Consider the following 20,516-nt stretch of genomic DNA (forward strand, 5'->3'; position numbering starts at 1 on the left):
TCCGTATATATGTGTTAGCATACTGTATTTGTTTTTCTCTTTCTGACTTACTTCACTCTGTATGACAGACTCTAACTCCATCCACCTCATTACAAATACCTCCATTTCATTTCCTTTTATGGCTGAGTAATATTCCATTGTATATATGTGCCACATCTTCTTTATCCATTCATCTGTCGATGGACATTTAGGTTGCTTCCATGTCCTGGCTATTGTAAATAGAGCTGCAATGAACATTTTGGTACATGACTCTTTTTGAACTATGGTTTTCTCAGGGTATATGCCCAGTAGTGGGATTGCTGGATCGTATGGTAGTTCTATTTGTAGTTTTTTAAGGAACCTCCATACTGTTCTCCATAGTGGCTGTATCAATTTACATTCCCACCAACAGTGCAAGAGAGTTCCCTTTCCTCCACACCCTCTCCAGCATTTATTGTTTCTAGATTTTTTGATGATGGCCATTCTGACCGGTGTGAGATGATATCTCATTGTAGTTTTGATTTGCATTTCTCTAATGATTAATGATGTTGAGCATTCTTTCATGTGTCTGTAGGCCATCTGTATATCTTCTTTGCAGAAATGTCTATTTAGGTCTTCTGCCCATTTTTGGATTGGGTTGTTCGTTTTTTTGTTATTGAGCTGCATGAGCTGCTTGTAAATCTTGGAGATTAATCCTTTGTCAGTTGCTTCATTTGCAAATATTTTCTCCCATTCTGATGGTTGTCTTTTGGTCTTGTTTATGGTTTCCTTTGCTGTGCAAAAGCTTTTAAGTTTCATTAGGTCCCATTTGTTTATTTGTGTTCTTATTTCCATTTCTCTGGGAGCTGGGTCAAAAAGAATCTTGCTGTGATGTATGTCATAGAGTGTTCTGCCTATGTTTTCCTCTAAGAGTTTGATAGTGTCTGGTCTTACACTTAGGTCTTTAATCCATTTTGAGTTTATTTTTGTGCATGGTGTCAGGGAGTGTTCTAATTTCATACTTTTACATGTATCTGTCCAATTTCCCCAGCACCACTTATTGAAGAGGCTGTCTTTTCTCCACTGTATATGCTTGCCTCCTTTATCAAAGATAAGGTGACCATATGTGCATGGGCTTATCTCTGGGCTTTCTATCCTGTTCCATTGATCAATATTTCTGTAAAACAGAAATTTTAAGACAGCTGACTTACTCTTCCTTACTGCTAAATATTGTCTTCTCCATACTAACTTACCGTGGTTTCTGTGGTCTTACCTTATTGAGATTAGACTGTTCTTTGTATCCCATCTCACCTTGAATCATTGTCTTCTCTAGGCCCCTGTGATACCACACTCTTGGTGATTTTCTTCCTGTTTCTTGGACAGTACCTCTCCAGTCTCCTTTGTGGGCTTCTCTTCCTCTGCAGTTTCCTTAAATGTTGGTGTTTCTGAGTTTCTCTAGGTCTTTTCTTCTCACTGGGCAATCTCATCTTGTCCTGTGCCTTGCATCCATAAGCTGATGACTCCTAGATCCTTATCTCCAATTCAGATCTTTCTTTCACCTCCATACTTGTATTTCTGTTTGTCTTTTGAGCATTTCCACTTGGATATCTGACAGGCATCACAGTACGTTCAAAATTGAGCTTATGTGCTTCTCTAAACCTTGTGTCCTTCTTATGTTTTCTAGCTCTATGAATGGACTGTTACCTAAATGGAAAATGTAGGTATGCTCCTTGACTTCTGCTTTTCTTCCCAGTCTAATCAGTTATCAGGTGTTATTGATGCTTACTTCTGAGTATTGCTCTAATCCATCCTTCTTTCTCCATCTTCATTGCCCACTACTCTAATTCGGACCCCAGATTTCTTCAACAGCCTCCAAACCTGTGACAGTCATATGAGGTAGGTGGTGGTGTTTTTAACTTGCCTATTGGGAAACATAGATTCAGAGATGTTAAGAACTCAGCTCTGTCTGGTTCTAAAGCTCATGATATTTTTACTGTATCATGCTGCCTTGCTGGCATTATCAGAGATTGATACTGCCTTCTACTGGAGGAATTTAGAGTGCTTAAAATGAAGCATTATTTTAGATTCTACTGTGGCATTTTAAAATACATTTAGATAGCAGAGCTGTTGTAGGCCATCTGTCCATTATATGAAGATTAAAATCTTGTCTTAGTCACATTCTACCTTCTATTTAGCAGGGTTAATAGTTACAGAGAATTCAAATTTGGAATTTGCATATGGAAAATTAAAAATTTTAAGACTTTAACAAGAATATGAGACTAATATTTTTTGTAGCTAACTGTTGAATTAATTAAGTTCATTGTTTTTTTTGGGGGGGGGTGGGAGTTTGGTTTGCTTGTGTTTTATTTTTTATTTATTTATTTGGTTGTGCCAGGTCTTAGTTGCAGCTTGCCGGCTCCTTAGTTGTGGCATGCAAGCTCTTGGTTGTGGCATGCATGTGGGATCTAGTTCCCTGACCAGGGATCGAACCTGGGTCCCCTGCATTGGGAGCACTAGTCTTAACCACTGCGCCACTAGGGAAGTCCCTGCTTGTTTTTTAAAGAGGATTTAAGGTAGATAGCTTTTCAGCCAGCTTTCATGCTGGTGAAGAAACATTTGAAAGTGGTACAGAGTAAAACATCTTAGAAATTCTGGCTGTTTTCTGTAGAGATTTGTTTTCTCCACATATGTCTTAAAAAAAGAAAGGAGATATTCTCATCATTGCTTTCAAATTCTATTTTATCATACGTTGTGCTCAGAGGGAATAGCCCCAGTGACCTTAGCTGTACTTTTGAATATAGCTCTTCAGAATTTCCTTTACCATGGATGCTTGATATCCTGAGTTTAAGATCAAGGTAAATCTGAAGGAAAACCAACCGTGAAACCTTTAGGGATAGAGTGCATATTGTCTTTGTTAAAGTTGTAGATAGGGACACTAAGAATTCTAAATTTGGCTTCCAGTAGAATCTTAATTAATTTTTTTCCTTAATTTCCCCATTCGAAGATGGAGAAAATAGTTCCCAGCAGTCTACAATACAGGATTGTTCTCTAGACAAATACTTATCATGGCTCAAAAGAATATTGTGTCTTGGACACTCAAATCCTGTTACTTGATTGTAACTATCTTCTAGTGTATAGGAAGGAGCAAAGAAAAGATATTCGAAACATCCTTTCATTACTGTTATTAGTAATAAGTTGATAGTCTTCGTTGACTATATTTCATTGATTTTCCAATTTTATTCACTGAAATTTGGGTGTATCTTACAGTTGGTGGCATGTCGTAGTTTAATTAACCACTTCTGTTTCTTGGTGGGATATAAAATATCAAGTCTTAAAATGAGTTGTGTCTCGGTTTTGATGAAAACAGTATATATCTTCATTGGTATTAGAAGTAATAACAGTGATAATATTATAGTCTCCATTCCTGAGAATCACTTATTTGGTAGCCTCTACTTTCTTAAACATGACCAAGAACTGGAAAGTAAGCAGAAGAGGCTTCTGATGCTTACAATTGCTGTTAAGAAGCTCATGAAGTAAAGACCATGTTCTTGAACGTAAAATATTCTGTGATCTCAGTAGAGGGCCTCATTTTGCACCTGTTCTTAATAGGCATGGGTATCTGATTACAGAGTCCAGGATTCAAAAGAATAAACTAAAAAAAAAAAAAAAAACAAAAGCACATACATATTTATTAAGTGACAACTCTAGGACCTGCTATCAACTGAGAATGAGGGTGACCATAAATAAAGTAAAAATTAAAATCTATCTTTAAAAAACAACACAAAACCCAGAACAGGCCACATAGCACTGTTTCAGGAGGGGTAGACAGCCCGACACACACAAATCACCCTGATTACAGCTTGGAAGAGGTTCTTTTTTTTTTTTTTTTAAGATTTTTTTTTTTGATGTGGACCATTTTTAAAGTCTTTATTGAATTTGTTACAGTATTACTTCTGTTTTATGTTTTGTTTTTCTGGCTGCAAGGCATGTGGGATCTTAGCTCCCCAACCAGGGATCGAACCCACATCCCCTGCATTGGAAGGCAAAGTCTTAACCACTGGACTGCCAGGGAAGTCCCTTGGAAGAGGTTCTTTATCAAAATTCATTCTGTCTGATTCCACTGATACTTTCTTTAAGGGACAAATGTATTTTTTTATTTTGATTGGGGAACATTTGTTGTTGATTAAATTTTCCCCTCTTATGGTTGAATGAGGTTGTCAGCATATTTTGCCCTGAAAGTATTGAAAAACTTTTGTGATACTCACCTGTCAGACATCTGAAATAGTATTTGATTCTCTTGTTCTAATGGTCTCTACCCCTGTTGCTAAATGACAACAGAGTACCATTTTAGGTCTTTGGTCTAAAGACTGATGAGCATGGGCATAGGTTGTAGGGAGGTGTTAGAGAAGAAAAAAGTAGAAAAATTTAGAGAACACACTGTCATCCTGATGTATTTCTAGAAGCTCTCACTGGGCAGTTGTGCATGTCCAGCTGCATTATTTTTGTTTGGAATAAACCCAGGGTACGTATCCCATAAATTCCTAGTGTTAGGGGGACTTTTGGGACATTCCCCTAAGTCATGAATTCTGAGCATAACATTGCTGACTGTGAGCACCTTTAGCCTAAGAGTAGATGTTAAGTTCGTGTATTGTCAGGTTTCCAGCATTTACTAATTAGGTTTTGCCTACTTAGGTTCTCCTGGCGGTTTCTCTTGGCCACTGTGTTCTTCACACTCTGCCCTAACCTGTTTTATATGTTGTCTGCCTTTGGGCTCTGCTTAGACATTTATAGCTTTTCTTTCTGAAGAAACCTTTAATAAAGTATTGATTTGTATATTCTTTAGTTAACAATTTATTGTTGATTATAAAAGCAATTCACACTATAGAAAATATGAAGAGAAAAATGCTTTTCATCCTACAACCGAGTGAACCACTGTTAACATTTTAATATGTTTTTGTCTAGTCTTTTTTTTCGAGGTTTATGTATTTTGTTTAGGAGTGGGAGAGAGAAAAGTAAGTGTGTTATTTTTTAAAATGAGAATCCTCTCAAACTTGCTACTGGGCATGCAAAGTAATTTTTAAAATAAAATTTTTTTTCAGAACAATTTTAGAATCACAGAAAAGTTGCAAAGGTAGTACAGAGATTCTCATATATCCTTTATTCAGCTTTCCCTAATATTAATCTTATATAACTAGAGTATACTTGTCAAAACTAAGAAATTAACACTGGTATAATTTTATTAACTAAGCTACAGACTTTATTTGGATTTTTTCCAGTTTTTCCACTAATGTCCTTTTCTGTTCCAGGATCCAATCCTGAATACCATATTGCATTTTAAAAGAACAGTTTTGTCTTTTTTTTCTGCTTAACTTTTTATACCATGAACATTTTCTTTGTCATTAAATATTCTTTAAGCAGTGTTTATTAATGGCCCCAAACAGTTCATCAAATATTTACTCTGATGTAAATATTTCTGGTTAACTCTTTTTTTCTTGTATTTTGTGAGGGTGGGGAATGTTAGAAAACACACATATCAAACATTTTTATTAGTGGGGTACTTGAGTTAGGTGAGTTTAATGCTAGATTGTAGCAGTAATTTTGAATGCATTGCTCTAACAGTAGAAAATAAATTATCAAGCTTATTTTCCTTAGAGAATTTAAGAGCATTTTAGATTGAGACAAGTGCAGAAAGTCATGAGTGACCTATTCATGAAGCAGTTTGTTTTGAGGATTTTTTTTAGAGTTGCTTGGCATTTGGCTTAGTGTATTTTGAGCAAATTGAATGTGTGTGTACATTTTATATACACACAGTCAATATTTAGACTGTTAATAAGAGTCTAGTAACTAGCATGATAACCACGTGAGTTTAAAAATACAGATTTATGGTATATTCTTCTCATACACTGGTGTATTCAGTTTTGAAAATTAATCTTTTTATTTACTTTTCTGTTATTCTTCATTAATATTTATTTAGCTCTAGGCTAAGTGTATTATATAAAATTTGAAGTTGCCTAGAGATTTTCTTGTATGTCTTGTAGTGTTTTATTGATGTTTGTAGTTGGATTGATATTGAATAATTTGTATATTCATTTAACATGAAATTGAAGTTCGAGTGGCTTGCATTTAGTGTTTTGTTGTTTTAAAGAATAAAGCCATAAAGCCAAATGCTTTTTAAGAACTATTAGGTGTATCATACTAAGAAAAACACTGTAAAATTCATATTTGGATTTTACCTTTTATTGTTGGTCAGGTTAGTAAAACCTCATAAGTTAAATAGTTATTATGCTAGGGTCCAGTCCCTGCTAGGGGACTAGTGTCTATTAGTAAATTTATAAACTAGAGGTTTATTAAGAGAGTTAAGCAATCATTGGTTTAATTTGACACAGTTGTAAGAATAATATGTAGAAATAATAACCGAGTTGAAAAATACAAACATGGAATTCTGATGTATAATACTTACAGAAAACTGAATGCACTATCTCCATAAGATCAAATATATGTATTCCAGTTTTCAGAGTTAATGATAAATGCTTTCTGGAGAATGCATATACTTTTTTACTGCTACCTTACAATCATGTATCTTCTTTCTGTGGTGCAATCTGTGAATTTTTAGTAGAGAGAGCTACATGATCTGTCATATAGATTGTTCACCCCTTGATGTTGCTGGAGGACAGTACTTGATTTTCTTGTACATATATTTACATATGTACATATATTTACATATTTACATTGCAACATAGAGCACTTAAACTAAGACTTTCTTTGGGAGTTCCCAAGGCTGATGATGTTTTTTCCTGTGATTTAAGGTGCTGGGATTGTTGCCATTGGTACTGATTACATTACATTAGCTAAGGCAGAGTGTAACTCATCTGCTGGGTTTGCACATCTGTATGTCTGTTTTTATATCTTAGGGCAGAGATTATGGGCACCCAGATTTAATTGTGTAAATTTCATCACCAGTGTTTCTTGGTATGAGTATGTTCCAAGATTATAGATGATTCCAGGATTGAATTATGACTGGTGTTATTAAAGGTAAAAGTTGTGGTTTATATCATAAGCCATTTTAGTACCATTTTCTCAGTATTTGCTAAACACACACACACACGCACACACACACACTTCTTGATTGATAGAAATATAGATGGTAGATAAAGATATACATACAGATTCTTGGATTTCTGTTCTAAAAACCCAAATGCATGATTGAAAGTGACTTTGTCAAATTCAGTGTGAAATATGAGGTTAAAGTGGGTAACATTTTCCAGAAATGAAAGAAGGGAATCCAAGGTTCAGGTCATCATCTTATAATGACACTCACTGCAGGTCTGGATACTGTTGGGAGAATGTTTATGTTTATAGATAGATGCTGTGACTTGTAGGTTAGACTTTAGGCATCATAGTAAAACACCATTAATTTTATTCTTAGGAATTAGATGTTCTCCTTGTATATATTCTAGACTTTATGCTTCTATAGGAAAGTGTTTTGGTAGGACATTAGTGGTGTCTTTAAGATTATAAGGGAAAATGTGAACTGTCCTCAGCAGTGCAAACTGGCGCTTCATGAAATGGCATGAGCCTACCTTCCTGCCTATCTCCTACTATTTTCCCATGCATACCATACATTCCAACTAAAAGGAACTATTTGGTTCTGGAGGCTGCCATGTTCTTTTAGGTTTCTGTGCTTTAGTATGCACTGTTCTTCATTTGGATTGCCCTTGCCATAGAAAACTCCCATCCGTCTTTCAGGACTTGACTTAGTGGTCACCTTTGCTAGGAAGGCTCCTTGATCACTTCTCTTTCCTTCTGCTCTGAGTTAAATGTTCTGATGGCACTGGCACATGGATACATGGATCTGTAACTCTGCCATGTATTCCTTTGCTTGTCTGCCTCCCTCACTAAACAGTAAGCTCCTTAGAATCAGGGAATGTGTATGTCCTCTTTATTTCTTTAACATTTAACTCAGTGCCTGGCAAAGAGAGTTGGTACTCAGAAAATAGTTGTTGAATGCTTTAATGTATAGATGGAGAAATGAATGAACTCATTTTTTATTCTCTCCTTAATATTGATAGCTGTTTACAATCATTTTTATTTACAAGTAAGCTTTTGTTAGCTTAATTCAAAAACTTTCTAAAATAAAGAAATGTTTCTTTATTAATATTTTAGGTTTATCCATAGGAAAATGAATTGGTGGCAGTTTAAATATACATAAGCATGTGCTTAATCTTTCTTGATCATCCTGGTTTTACTTGTCTCTTACAGAAAAAACAAAAATGAGAGGAATCTGGTTTAAATTGCAGTACAAGGAATTTAGATTAGACATAAAGAGTTTCCAGAAAATAAAGTACCAGATATTGAAGTGATTTGTAAGTAATGTAATTGATTTTTTTGAGAGTTAAAAAAAGGGGGAGTTCATGGAGGGTTGTGAATTGCAAAGTGGTTCACCAACACTGCCCTTAGTAGAATAAAAAACTTAAAGGAAGAAAATCTATTTAGAGGTATGCAGATACAACCATATTCATGGATAGATGCTTAAAAATACTTGGGTACTTTTTGGCTTACTGTGTACATATATATTTTAAAATTTCAGCTAACCAAGGAAACTATGTTGCATGTATCCTTACTTTTTACAGAATGGCTCTGGTTTAGTGACTAGCAGAATATACTGAGAATCTCCCTCCTTAGCCTTTTTTTTTTTTTAACTTCTCTTTCTTAGAGTAATATAAATAATAAAAAATCCTTAGCAGTGTTAAAAATAAACAGAAAACTAAGGTATATCAATAAAAAAAAAAAGACCTACCCAAATAGTTTAAAAACAATCAACCAGACCACTTACACAAAGAACAAGGTTTTTGAATGCTATTCTCTTGATTGTCTTAATAAAATTAAATATGGCAGTTAGCTGTGCCCAAAATATAGAGTTATATTGCTATGCTTCTAACTATAGATATTCTGTCCTGGCTGTATTTGAACAGAACTACTGTAGTATAAGCCAAATTCACCCTCCGTGCTAGTGAACTGAAAGAGCAAATATACCTTCTTGAGCAACAGATTTATAATCATGCTAGTGAATAGAGTTCAGTGTTCTCTTTGCTTGTCATTCTGCAAGAATCATATTGGAATAATTTAGGACAGCTTTACTAAATTTATTAATGTAACTCTTGTTATGAGGATGGCGCTTAAATTGTAGGCTTTTGTACTTACAGTGCAAAAGCCTTCTTTGTGATATAAGAGACAGGATTTTACATGTAGTGATGATATAATAATGCCTGTCTTTCTAAACGCTGTATATTTTTCTAAATGCCTTTATAGCCAGAATTTATTTGGTTTTCACAATAACTCTGTGAAATAGCTGTCCTAATCTTATAAATGAGAAATTTTAGGCATAGAAATTTTGACTGAGTGCCAAAGGCATACAGTATTGTTTTATAATAAAGTATTGTTACCATTTCAATAGCTTGCATTTACTACATGCTTACTATATGCTGAGCTCTGTTTTAAGCTTTTTACATATATTAATTAATAAGAACTTGGGTTTTGTAGTCAGATCTGGATTTAATTCTGGCATCGTGCCATCTCTGCCATTTGCAGCATCGTGGATGAACCTAGAGATTATCATACTAAGTGATACTTCCTCTTATCAGCTGTTAACCTTGGAAAAGCTACCTAGCCTCTTCAAGCCTTGGTTTCCTTATTTGCTACAAAGAAATAATGATAGTACCTACCTCATAGGGTGGTTGTATGGATTGAGATAATCCAAGTGTGAATCTATGTCTGGTATAAAGTAGGGGCTTTAAAATCAGTTTGCTATAAAAAATAAGGTGTTAATAGACTGTATTTACTGTAATTTTTAGCTTTTTGATAATTTTCCTGGTAAAATTGTATTCTTCTTGAGTATAAACTCATAGTTGATGATATATATATATACCTGTTTTATAGAAAAACATCCATGTTACAACAAGATTATAGCTCTATATACTGGCTAAAACTACCTCTTCCCTCTCACTACCTCCCAATCACCTTTCAGTTCTAAGCCTTCCACTAGTCAGAAGAAACCAAAGTGGATACCTGAGGCATTCATGTTCCAAAGTCAAGACAAGATATCCTCAGTCCATTGGGTTGTGTTTGTTCCAGGAGTGCTGTGGTATATCAGTTGTTTGGAACTCAGAATGTATATTCTTACAGAAAGTATCCTTTTAAATGAGGCACATAAATTCTTGTAATTCCTGATATAACTGATATGTGTATATTTGCACTGAACGCAGTAAAAAGCAAGCAAAAACGTCACAGCACTCTGGCACTGCTAATAAAGTAATTTAAAACAATGAAACTGAATATATACTGATCCCCAAAAACAGGCCTGGAGAGGATTCTGGGAAGATGGAGTAGGAGGCATCAGGAGTCTGTCTCCCCACCTAGATAACAAATACAGTGGCAGAATCTGATGTAACTATTTTGGAACTGTGGAGCTGTTGAAGACTTGCAACTGTCAGGAAAAGGCTCAGATATAAAATTGCAGCCATTCTCTGCTGCCACCTTTGTGCAGCTCTCACACAGCTTTTGGAGCCAGTGGAGGCAGAAAGTACCCTCTTCTCCAAATATCAAGGATCTGTACCTGGATCAGAGATTGCTGCTTCTGGTCAGAGAGGTGCAGACAGAGAGGTGGGCAGCTATTGTTGTTGCACATACCCTATTGTTGCAAGCCCCTCCCCCACCTGCTAAAGTGACTTCCAGGAAATTTAAAAGACTGGCACCCTTATATGATCCAGCAATCTCACTCCTGGCTGTATATCCAGAGAAAACTCTAATTCAAAAAGATACATGAACCCCAATGATCAGAGCAGCACTATTTACAATAACCAAGATGTGTAAGCAACCTAAATGTCCATCAACAGATGAATAGATAAAGGTGTGGTATATATGCACAATGGCATACTACTCAGCCATAAAAAAGAATGACATAATGCCATTTGCAGCATCGTGGATGAACCTAGAGATTATCATACTAAGAGAAGTAAATCAAAAAGAGAAAGATAAATCCTATATGATATCACTTATATGTGGAATCTAAAATATGGAACCACCTCAGCATATTGAAAGCTGTATATTGTGGGAGTCCTAGAAAGAGAAGAGAGAGAGAGAAAGGAGCAGAGAGAACTTTTTAAGAAATAATGGTTAAAAACTTACCAAATTTGATGAAAGACATGAACATAAACATCCAAGGAGCTCATTGCACTCCAAGCAAGATTAAGTCAAAGAGACATAGAGCAAGACACATTATAATCAACCTTCCAAAAGACAAAGACCAGGAATCTTGAAAGCAGCAAGAAGAAAGCTAATCGTCACATACAAGGGATTCTCAGTAAGATTATTAGCATATTGTTCATCAGAAACTTCGGAGACCAGGTGGCAGTGGGCTGCTATATTCAAAGTGCTAAAAGAAAAACAGTCTGTTCATCAGGAATCCTATTATCTGGCAAAACTGTCCTTCAAAAGTAAGTGAGAAATTAAGACATCCCCAGGTAAACAAAAGCTGAGGGAGTTCATTACCACTAGACCTGCCCTGCAAGAAATGCACAAGAGTTCTGCAAGGTGAAACGAAAGGACACTAGACAGTAACTAGAAGTTGTGTGGAGAAATAAAGCTCTCAATAAAGGTAAATACAAAGGGAATTATAAAAGCTAGTACTATTGTAACAAAGATTTGTAACTTTTTATTTTCTACATGACTTAAAAGATTAATACATTTAAAGGAAAAAAATTATTAGTCTAAAAGCTCACATTGTTGTAACATTTTCCGGGATACACCATATGTTAGGCCACAAATTAAGTCTCAAAAGATTTTAAAAGATAGATAGCATACAAAGTATCATCTCCAACTACAAGAGGATGAAGTTAGAAATCAACAACAGAAGGAAAACTGGAAAATTCACAAAACTGGGGGAATTAAACAACATACTTTTTTTTTTTAACCATCTTTATTGGAGTATATAATTGCTTTACAATGGTGTGTTAGTTTCTGCTTTATAACAAAGTGAATCAGTTATACATATACATATGTTCCCATATCTCTTCCCTCTTGCATCTACCTCCCTCCCACCCTCCCTATGCCACCCCTCTAGGTGGTCACAAAGCACCGAGCTGATCTCCCTATGCTATGCGGCTGCTTCCCACTAGCTATCTGTTTTACATTTGGTAGTGTATATATGTCCATGCCACTCTCTCACTTTGTCACAGCTTACCCTTCCCCCTCCCCATATCCTCAAGTCCATTCTCTAGTAAGTCTGTAAACAACATACTTTTAAACAACCAATCAAAGAAGAAATCACAAGGGAAATTAGAAAATACTTAGAGACAAAAGAAAATGAAAACACAGCACGCCAAAACTTATAGGACACAATGAAAGCAGTGCTAAGGGGATTTTTGTAGTTATAAATGCTTATGTTAAAAAAATAAGATCTCTAGCTTTATAACTTAAGGAACTAGAAAAAGAACAAACTAAAACCAAAGCTAGCAGAAGAAAGGAAATAATAAAGATTAAAGGAGAGAGAAAGGAAATAGAGAATAGAAAAACAGTCAGTGAACCAAAAGTTTGTTCTTTGAAAACATCAACAAAATTGACAAATTTTTGGCTAGGTGGACTAAGAAAAAAGGAGGAAAGACTCAAATTACTAAAATCAGAAGTGGAAGTGGTGACATCACTATCAAGTCTACTGAAATAAAAAGGATTATAAGAGAGTACTATGAACAATTGTATGCCAACGAATTGAAGAACCTAGATGAAATGGACAAATTCCTAGAAATACAAAACCTACCAAGACTAAATCACAATAGACCTATAAGGTAAGGAGATTGAATCAGTAATAAAAAAATCTCTTTGAGTAGAAAAGCCCTGGCTTGGGACTTCACTGGTGGTCCAGTGGCTAAGACTCCACGCTCCCAATGCAGGGGACCCAGGTTCAATCCCTCGTCAGGGAACTGGATCCCACATGCCGCAACTAAGAGTCTCCATGTCACAACTAAGAGTTCACGTGCTGCAACTAAAAAAGATCCCACATGCCGTAACTAAAAGATCCCATGTGCTGCAGCTAAGACGCAGTACAGCCAAATAAATAAATATTTTTTAAAAAAAGAAAGAAAAGAAAAGACCTGGCTTCACCAGTGAATTCTGCTAGTTAAAGAACTACTATCAGTCCCTGTCAAACTTTTCCAAAATATTGAAGAGGAGAGAACACTTCCTAATTCATTCTATGAGGCCAGCATTACCCTGCTAACAAAGTCAGACAAAGACATTACAAGAAAAGAAAACTATAGACCAATATCTCTTGTAAACATTGATTCAGAAATCTTCAACAAAATGCTAGCAAACTGAATTCATCCACATAATAAAGGGATTATATACCATGGTAAAGTGGGATTTCTTTTTGGAATGCAAGGATGGTACAACATGAAAATTGATCAGTGTAATACACCACATTAACAGAATGAAGGAAAAACACACACAATCATCTCAATTGATGCAGAAAAAGCATTTGACAAAATTCAACACCTTTTCATGATAAAAGCATTAAAATAAACTAGGAATAGATGGAAACCACCTCAATATAATGAAAGCTATATATGAAAAACCCACAGCAGACATCATTCTCAATAGTAAAAGACTGAAAGCTTTTCCCCTAAGGTCAGGAACAAGGCAAGGATGCCCACTTTCACAATTTTTATTTAACATGGTAGTGGAAGTTCTAGCCAGAGCACTTAGGCAAGAAAAAGAAATAAAAGTTATCCAAATTGAGAAGAAAGAAGTAAAATAATCTGTTTGCAGGCGAGATGATCTTATATGTGGGAAACCCTAAAGATTCCACACAAAAAATACTTTCAGAACTAATAAATGAATTCAGCTAAGTAGCAGGATACAAAGTCAAAATGTAAAAGTTAGTGGCATTTTTGTACATTCACAATGAACGATCTGACAAGGAAATTACAAAAACAGTTCCTTTTACAGTGGCATCAAAAGGAATAGAATACTTAGGAATTAAAAAACGTACACAATGAAAACTGCAAAATAGTGCTGAAGAAATCAAAGAAGACATAAATAAACACATCCCATATTCATGGATTAGAAGATACAATATTATTATAATATCAGTCCTGTGCAAAGAGATTTACAGATTCATTGCAATACCTGTCAAAATCCCAATGATGTTTTTTTCAAAAACAGGAAAACCTATCCTGAAATTCATATGGAATCTCAGGACCCTGGATAGGCAAAAGAGTCTTAAAACTGGATTACTCACAATTCTTGATTTCAAAACTTACTACAAAGCCACATAATCAAAACAGTGTGGTACTGGCATAAATACAGACATATAGACCAGTGGAATAGAATAGAGAACCCAGAAATAAACCCTCACATATGTGGTCAGATAAGTTTTGAAAAGGGTACAAAGACCATTCATTGGGGAAAGGAGTCTTCAACAAATGCTTCTGGGACAACTGGATATCCGCATGCAAAAGATGAACTTGGACCTTTACCTAACACCATATACAAACATTAACTCAAATTGGATCAAAGACCTAAATATAAGACATAAAACAATGAGATTCTTAGAAGAAAACATAGGACAAAAGCTTCACAACATGGATTTGGCAATGCTTTCTTGGATGTGACACCAAAAGCACAGGCACCAAAGCAAAAGTAGACAAATTGGACTTAATGAAAAAAAATTTTTTTTACTTCAAAAGATAACTATCAACAGAGTGAAAAAGGCAACCACAGAATGGGAGAAAATATTTGCAAATCATATATTTGATAAGGGATTAATATCCAGAATATATAGAGAACTTATACTAAAAGTCAACAGCAAAAGAACAACCTGATTCAAAAATGGGCAAAGGACTTGAATAGACATTTCTCTAAAAAAGATATACTGTGGAAAACAGTATGGAAGTTTCTCAAAAAATTAAAAATAGAACTACCATATGATTCAGCAGTACCACTTCTGGGTATGTATCCAAAATAATTGAAAGCAGGGTCTCGGAGAGATATTTGTGCATCCATGTTCATAGCAGCATTATTCCAATAGCCAGAACGTAGATAAATGTCCATTGACAGACGGATGGATTAGCAAGTGTTGGTATATATTCAGTGGAATATTTTTCAGTCTTAAAAAGGAAAGGAATTCTGACACATGTTACAGCATGGATGAACTGTGAAGACATTATGCTAAGTGAGACAAGACAGGCACAAACAGATAAATAGTGTACAATCTCAGTTATATGAGGTATTTAAAATAGTCAAACTCATGAAAACAGAAAGTAGAATGGTGGTTGCCAGGATTTGGGCAGAGGGGAAATGAGTTGTTATTTAATGGGTATAGAGTTTCATTTCTGCAAGATGAAAAAGTCCTTGAGATTGGTTGTACAATATTGAATATATTTAACACTACTAAACTGTATGCTTAAAAATAGGTAAGATGGTAAACTTTATATGTATTTTACCACAATTTTAAAAATTAGAAAAAAGAAAAAAAAATCTGAAGGTGAGAGAGAGTTTCTGATAGGATTTTTAATATTTTCAAGAGCTTTATATGTTGGCACACTGATTCTTTTGTATGTTTAACTTCATTTCAAAGCTTTCCCTTGATATAGGGGTATAGATGGATCACTCTCACTTCTCTTAATCACATTTACTATGAATAAACTCATTTCAAGATAGGGGTTGTGGGGTGCTTATGAGAGGAACAAATAAAAAGAGGAAGAGAGATTTTTCTTAGTTAATTGGCTAAAATCTCTTAAGAGAGAGAGCTAGACAAACATCACATAAGAGAAATGATTTACGGTAGAATTAGCTGGACAGTTTTATAAGCCAGAGGCAAAGCATGATGTATGTTAAGCTTCTGGAGAAAAAAAAAGCTGAGCTAAGGAAAAGGCAGTGGGTTGCTGCCCACCCTAATATGGGGTGTAGCAGCAGCTCACAAGGGGTGTAAGCAAACACCTGGCTGAACCGCTGATTTTATATACAGGTTATAAGTCCAGAACGAAAAATTTTGTTTGTGTGTTGGTTCACGGTTTTGGAAATGTTCATTTTGGGTATCAATCATATTTGTTAACTCAAGTTAATATATAGATTAAAATGAGACTATTTGGAGGGCAGACAGCAGAAGCAAGAAGAACTACAGTCCTGCAGCCTGTGGAACAAGAATCACATTCAGAGAAAGAGAGACAAGATGAAAAGGCAGAGGGCTATGTACCAGATGAAGGAACAAGATAAAACCCCAGAAAAACAACTAAATGAAGTGGAGATAGGCAACCTTCCAGAAAAAGAATTCAGAATAATGATAGTGAAGATGATCCAGGACCTTGGAAAAACAGTGGAGGCTAAGATCAAGAAGATGCAAGAAGTGTTTAACAAAGACCTAGAAGAATTAAAGAACAAACAAACAGAGATGAATAGAATAACTGAAATGAAAACTACACTAGAAGGAATCAATAGCAGAATAACTGAGGCAGAAGAACGAATAAGTGACCTGGAAGACAGAATGGTGGAATTCACTGCTGCGGAACAGAATAAAGAAAAAAGAATGAAAAGAAATGAAGACAGCCTAAGAGACCTCTGGGACAACATTAAACGCAACAACATTCACATTATAGGGGTCCCAGAAGGAGAAGACAGAGAGAAAGGACCCGAGAAAATATTTGAAGAGACTGGAGTCGAAAAATTCCCTAACATGGGAAAGGAAATAGCCACCCAAGTCCAGGAAGCGCAGAGAGTCCCATACAGGATAAACCCAAGGAGAAATATGACAAGACACATAGTAAATTGGCAAAAATTAAAGACAAAGAAAAATTATTGAAAGCAGCAAGGGAAAAACGACAAATAACATACAAGGGAACTCCCATAAGGTTAACAGCTGATTTCTCAGCAGAAACTCCACAAGCCAGAAGGGAGTGGCATGATATACTTAAAGTGATGAAAGGGAAGAACGTACAACCAAGATTACCTGGCAAGAATCTCATTCAGATTCGATGGAGAAATCAAAAGCTTTACAGACAAGCAAAAGCTAAGAGAATTCAGCACCACCAAACCAGCTCTACAACAAATGCTAAAGGAACTTCTCTAAGTGGGAAACACAAGAGAAGAAAAGGACCTACAAAAACAAACCCAAAACAATTAAGAAAATGGTCATAGGAACATACATATCGATAATTACCTTAAACGTGAATGGATTAAATGCTCCAACCAAAAGACACAGGCTTGCTGAATGGATATAAAAACAAGACCCATCTATATGCTGTCTACAGGAGACCCACTTCAGACCTAGGGACACATTCAGACTGAAAGTGAGGGGATGGAAAAAGATATTCCATGCAAATGGAAATCAAAAGAAAGCTGGAGTAGCAATAGTCATACCAGATAAAATAGACCTTAAAATAAAGAATGTTACAAGAGACAAGGATGGACACTACATAATGATCAAGGGATCAATGCAAGAAGAAGATATAACAATTATAAATATATATGCACCCAACATAGGAGCACCTCAATACATAAGGCAACTGCTAACAGCTATAAAAGAGGAAATTGACAGTAACACAGTAATAGTGGGAGACTTTAACACCTCACTTACACCAATGGACACATCATCCAAAATGAAAATAAATAAGGAAACAGAAGCTTTAAATGACACAATAGACCAGATAGATTTAATTGATATTTATAGGACATTCCATCCAAAAACAGCAGATTACACTTTCTTCTCAAGTGCGCATGGAACATTCTCCAGGATAGATCACATCTTGGGTCACAAATGAAGCCTCAGTAAATTTAAGAAAATTGAAATCATATCAAGCATCTTTTCTGACCACAATGCTATGAGATTAGAAATGAATTACAGGGGAAAAAATGTAAAAAACACAAACACATGGAGGCTGAACAATACGTTACTAAATAACCAAGAGATCACTGAAGAAATCAAAGAGGAAATCAAAAAATACCCAGAGACAAATGACAATGAAAACACGACAATCCAAAACCTATGGGATGCAGCAAAAGCAGTTCTGGGCTTCCCTTGTGGCGCAGTGGTTGAGAATCTGCCTGCCAATGCAGGGGACACGGGTTCGAGCCCTGGTCTGGGAGGATCCCACATGCCGCGGAGCGACTAGGCCCATGAGCCACAATTGCTGAGCCTGCACGTCTGGAGCCTGTGCTCCGCAACAAGAGAGGCCGCTACAGTGAGAGGCCTGCGCACCACGATGAAGAGTGGCCCCCACTTGCCGCAACTAGAGAAAGCCCTCGCACAGAAACGAAGACCCAACACAGCCATAAATGAATGAATAAATAAATAAATAAATAATTTTTTAAAAAAGTAGTCAACCTTAAAAAAAAAAAAAGCAGTTCTAAGAGGGAAGTTTATAGCTATACAAGCCTACCTCAAGAAACAAGAAAAATCTCAAATAAACAATGTAACCTTACACCTACAGGAACTAGACAAAGAAGAACAAAGAAAACCCAAAGTCAGTAGGAGGAAAGAAATCATAAAGATGAGAGCAGAAATAAGTGACATAGAAGGAAAAAAACAGTAGCAAAGATCAATAAAACTAAAAGCTGGTTCTTTAAGAAGATAAACAAAATTGATAAACTATTAGCCAGACTCATCAAGAAAAAGAGGGAGAGGACCCAAATCAATACAATTAGAAATGAAAAAGGAGAAGCTACAACAGACACCGCAGAAATACAAAGCATTCTAAGAGACTACTACAAGCAACTCTATGCCAATAAAATGGACAACCTGGAAGAAATGGACAAATTCTTAGAAAGGTATAACCTTCCAAGACTGAACCAGGAAGAAATAGAAAATATGAACAGACCAATCACAAGTAATGAAATTGAAACTGTGATTAAAAATCTCCCAACAAACAAAAGTCCAGGACCAGATAACCTCATAGGTGAATTCTATCAAACATTTAGAGAAGAGCTAACACCCATCCTTCTCAAACTTCCAAAAAATTGCAGAGGAAGGAACACTCCCAAACTCATTCTATGAGGCCACCATCACCCTGATACCAAAACCAGACAAAGATACTACAAAAAAAGAAAATTACAGACCAATATCACTGCTGAATATAGATGCAAAAATCCTCAACAAAATACTAGCAAACAGAATCCAACAACACATTAAAAGGATCATACACCATGATCAAGTGGGATTTATCCCAGGGATGCAAGGATTCTTCAATATACGCAAATCAATCAATGTGATACAGCATATTAACAAATTGAAGAATAAAAACCATATGATCATCTCAATAGATGCAGAAGAAGCTTTTGACAAAATTCAACACCCATTTATGATAAAAACTGTCCAGAAAATGGGCATAGAGGGAACGTACCTCAACATAATAAAGGCCATATATGACAAACCCACAGCAAACATCATTCTCAATGGTGAAAAACTGAAAGCATTTCCTCTAAGATCAGGAACAAGACAAGGATGTCCAATCTCGCCACTATTATTCAACACAGTTTTGGAAGTCCTAGCCATGGCAATCAGAGAAGAAAAACAAATAAAAGGAATACAAATTGCAAAAGAAGAAGTAAAACTGTCATTGTTTGCAGATGACATGATACTATACATAGAGAATCCTAAAGATGCCACCAGAAAACTGCTAGAGCTAATCAATGAATTTGGTAAAGTTGTAGGATACAAAGTTAATGCGCAGAAATCTCTTGCATTCCTATACACTGATGATGAAAAATCTGAAAGGGAAATTAAGGAAACACTCCCATTTACCACTGCAACAAAAAGAATAGAATACCTAGGAATAAGCCTACCTAGGGAGACAAAAGATCTGTATGCAGAAAACTATAAGGCACTGATGAAAGAAATAAAAGATGATACCAACAGATGGAGAGATATACCATGTTCTTGGATTGGAAGAATCAACATTGTGAAAATGACTATACCACCCAAAGCAATCTACAGATTCAATGCAATCCCTATCAAATTACCAATGGCATTTTTTATGGAACTAGAACAAAAAATCTTAAAATTTGTATGGAGACACAAAAGACCCCGAATAGCCAAAGCAGTCTTGAGGGGAAAAAATGGAGCTGGAGGAATCAGACTCCCTGACTTAAGACTATACTATAAAGCTACAGTAATCAAGACAATATGGTACTGGCACAAAAACAGAAACATAGATCAATGGAACAAGATAGAAAGCCCAGAGATAAACCCACGCACCTATGGTCAACTAATCTATGACAAAGGAGCCAAGGATATACAATGGAGAAAAGACAGTCTCTTCAGTAAGTGGTGCTGGGAAAACTGGACAGCTACATGTAAAAGAATGAAATTAGAACACTCCCTAACACCATACACAAAAATAAACTCAAAACGGATTAGAGACCTAAATGTAAGACCGGACACTATAAAACTCTTACAGGAAAGCATAGGAAGAACACTCTTTGACATAAATCACAGCAAGATCTTTTTTGATCCACCTCCTAGAGTAATGGAAATAAAAACAAAAATAAACAAATGGGACCTAATGAAACTTCAA

At 35.7% G+C, this 20,516-nt stretch overlaps 1 protein-coding gene across 12 annotated transcripts in view; it reads left to right on the top strand.

Annotated features, from left to right (window-relative positions):
• FRS2 (fibroblast growth factor receptor substrate 2) overlaps window positions 1-20,516 on the top strand; it is a 119,830-nt gene that overhangs the window by 82,166 nt on the left and 17,148 nt on the right. For 2 of the 12 annotated variants that reach the window (XM_082351671.1, XM_082351674.1), the window contains one exon: window positions 8,218-8,321. The exons of 5 other annotated variants lie outside the window; for them this stretch is intronic. The gene's annotated coding sequence lies outside the window, so the exon portion shown is untranslated. 5 more of the 12 variants (XM_082351670.1, XM_082351668.1, XM_082351669.1 and 2 more) reach the window with 5 other exon arrangements.

This window comes from Balaenoptera borealis (assembly GCF_965194805.1).
Source record: "Balaenoptera borealis genome assembly, chromosome: 13".
NCBI lineage: Eukaryota > Metazoa > Chordata > Mammalia > Artiodactyla > Balaenopteridae > Balaenoptera > Balaenoptera borealis.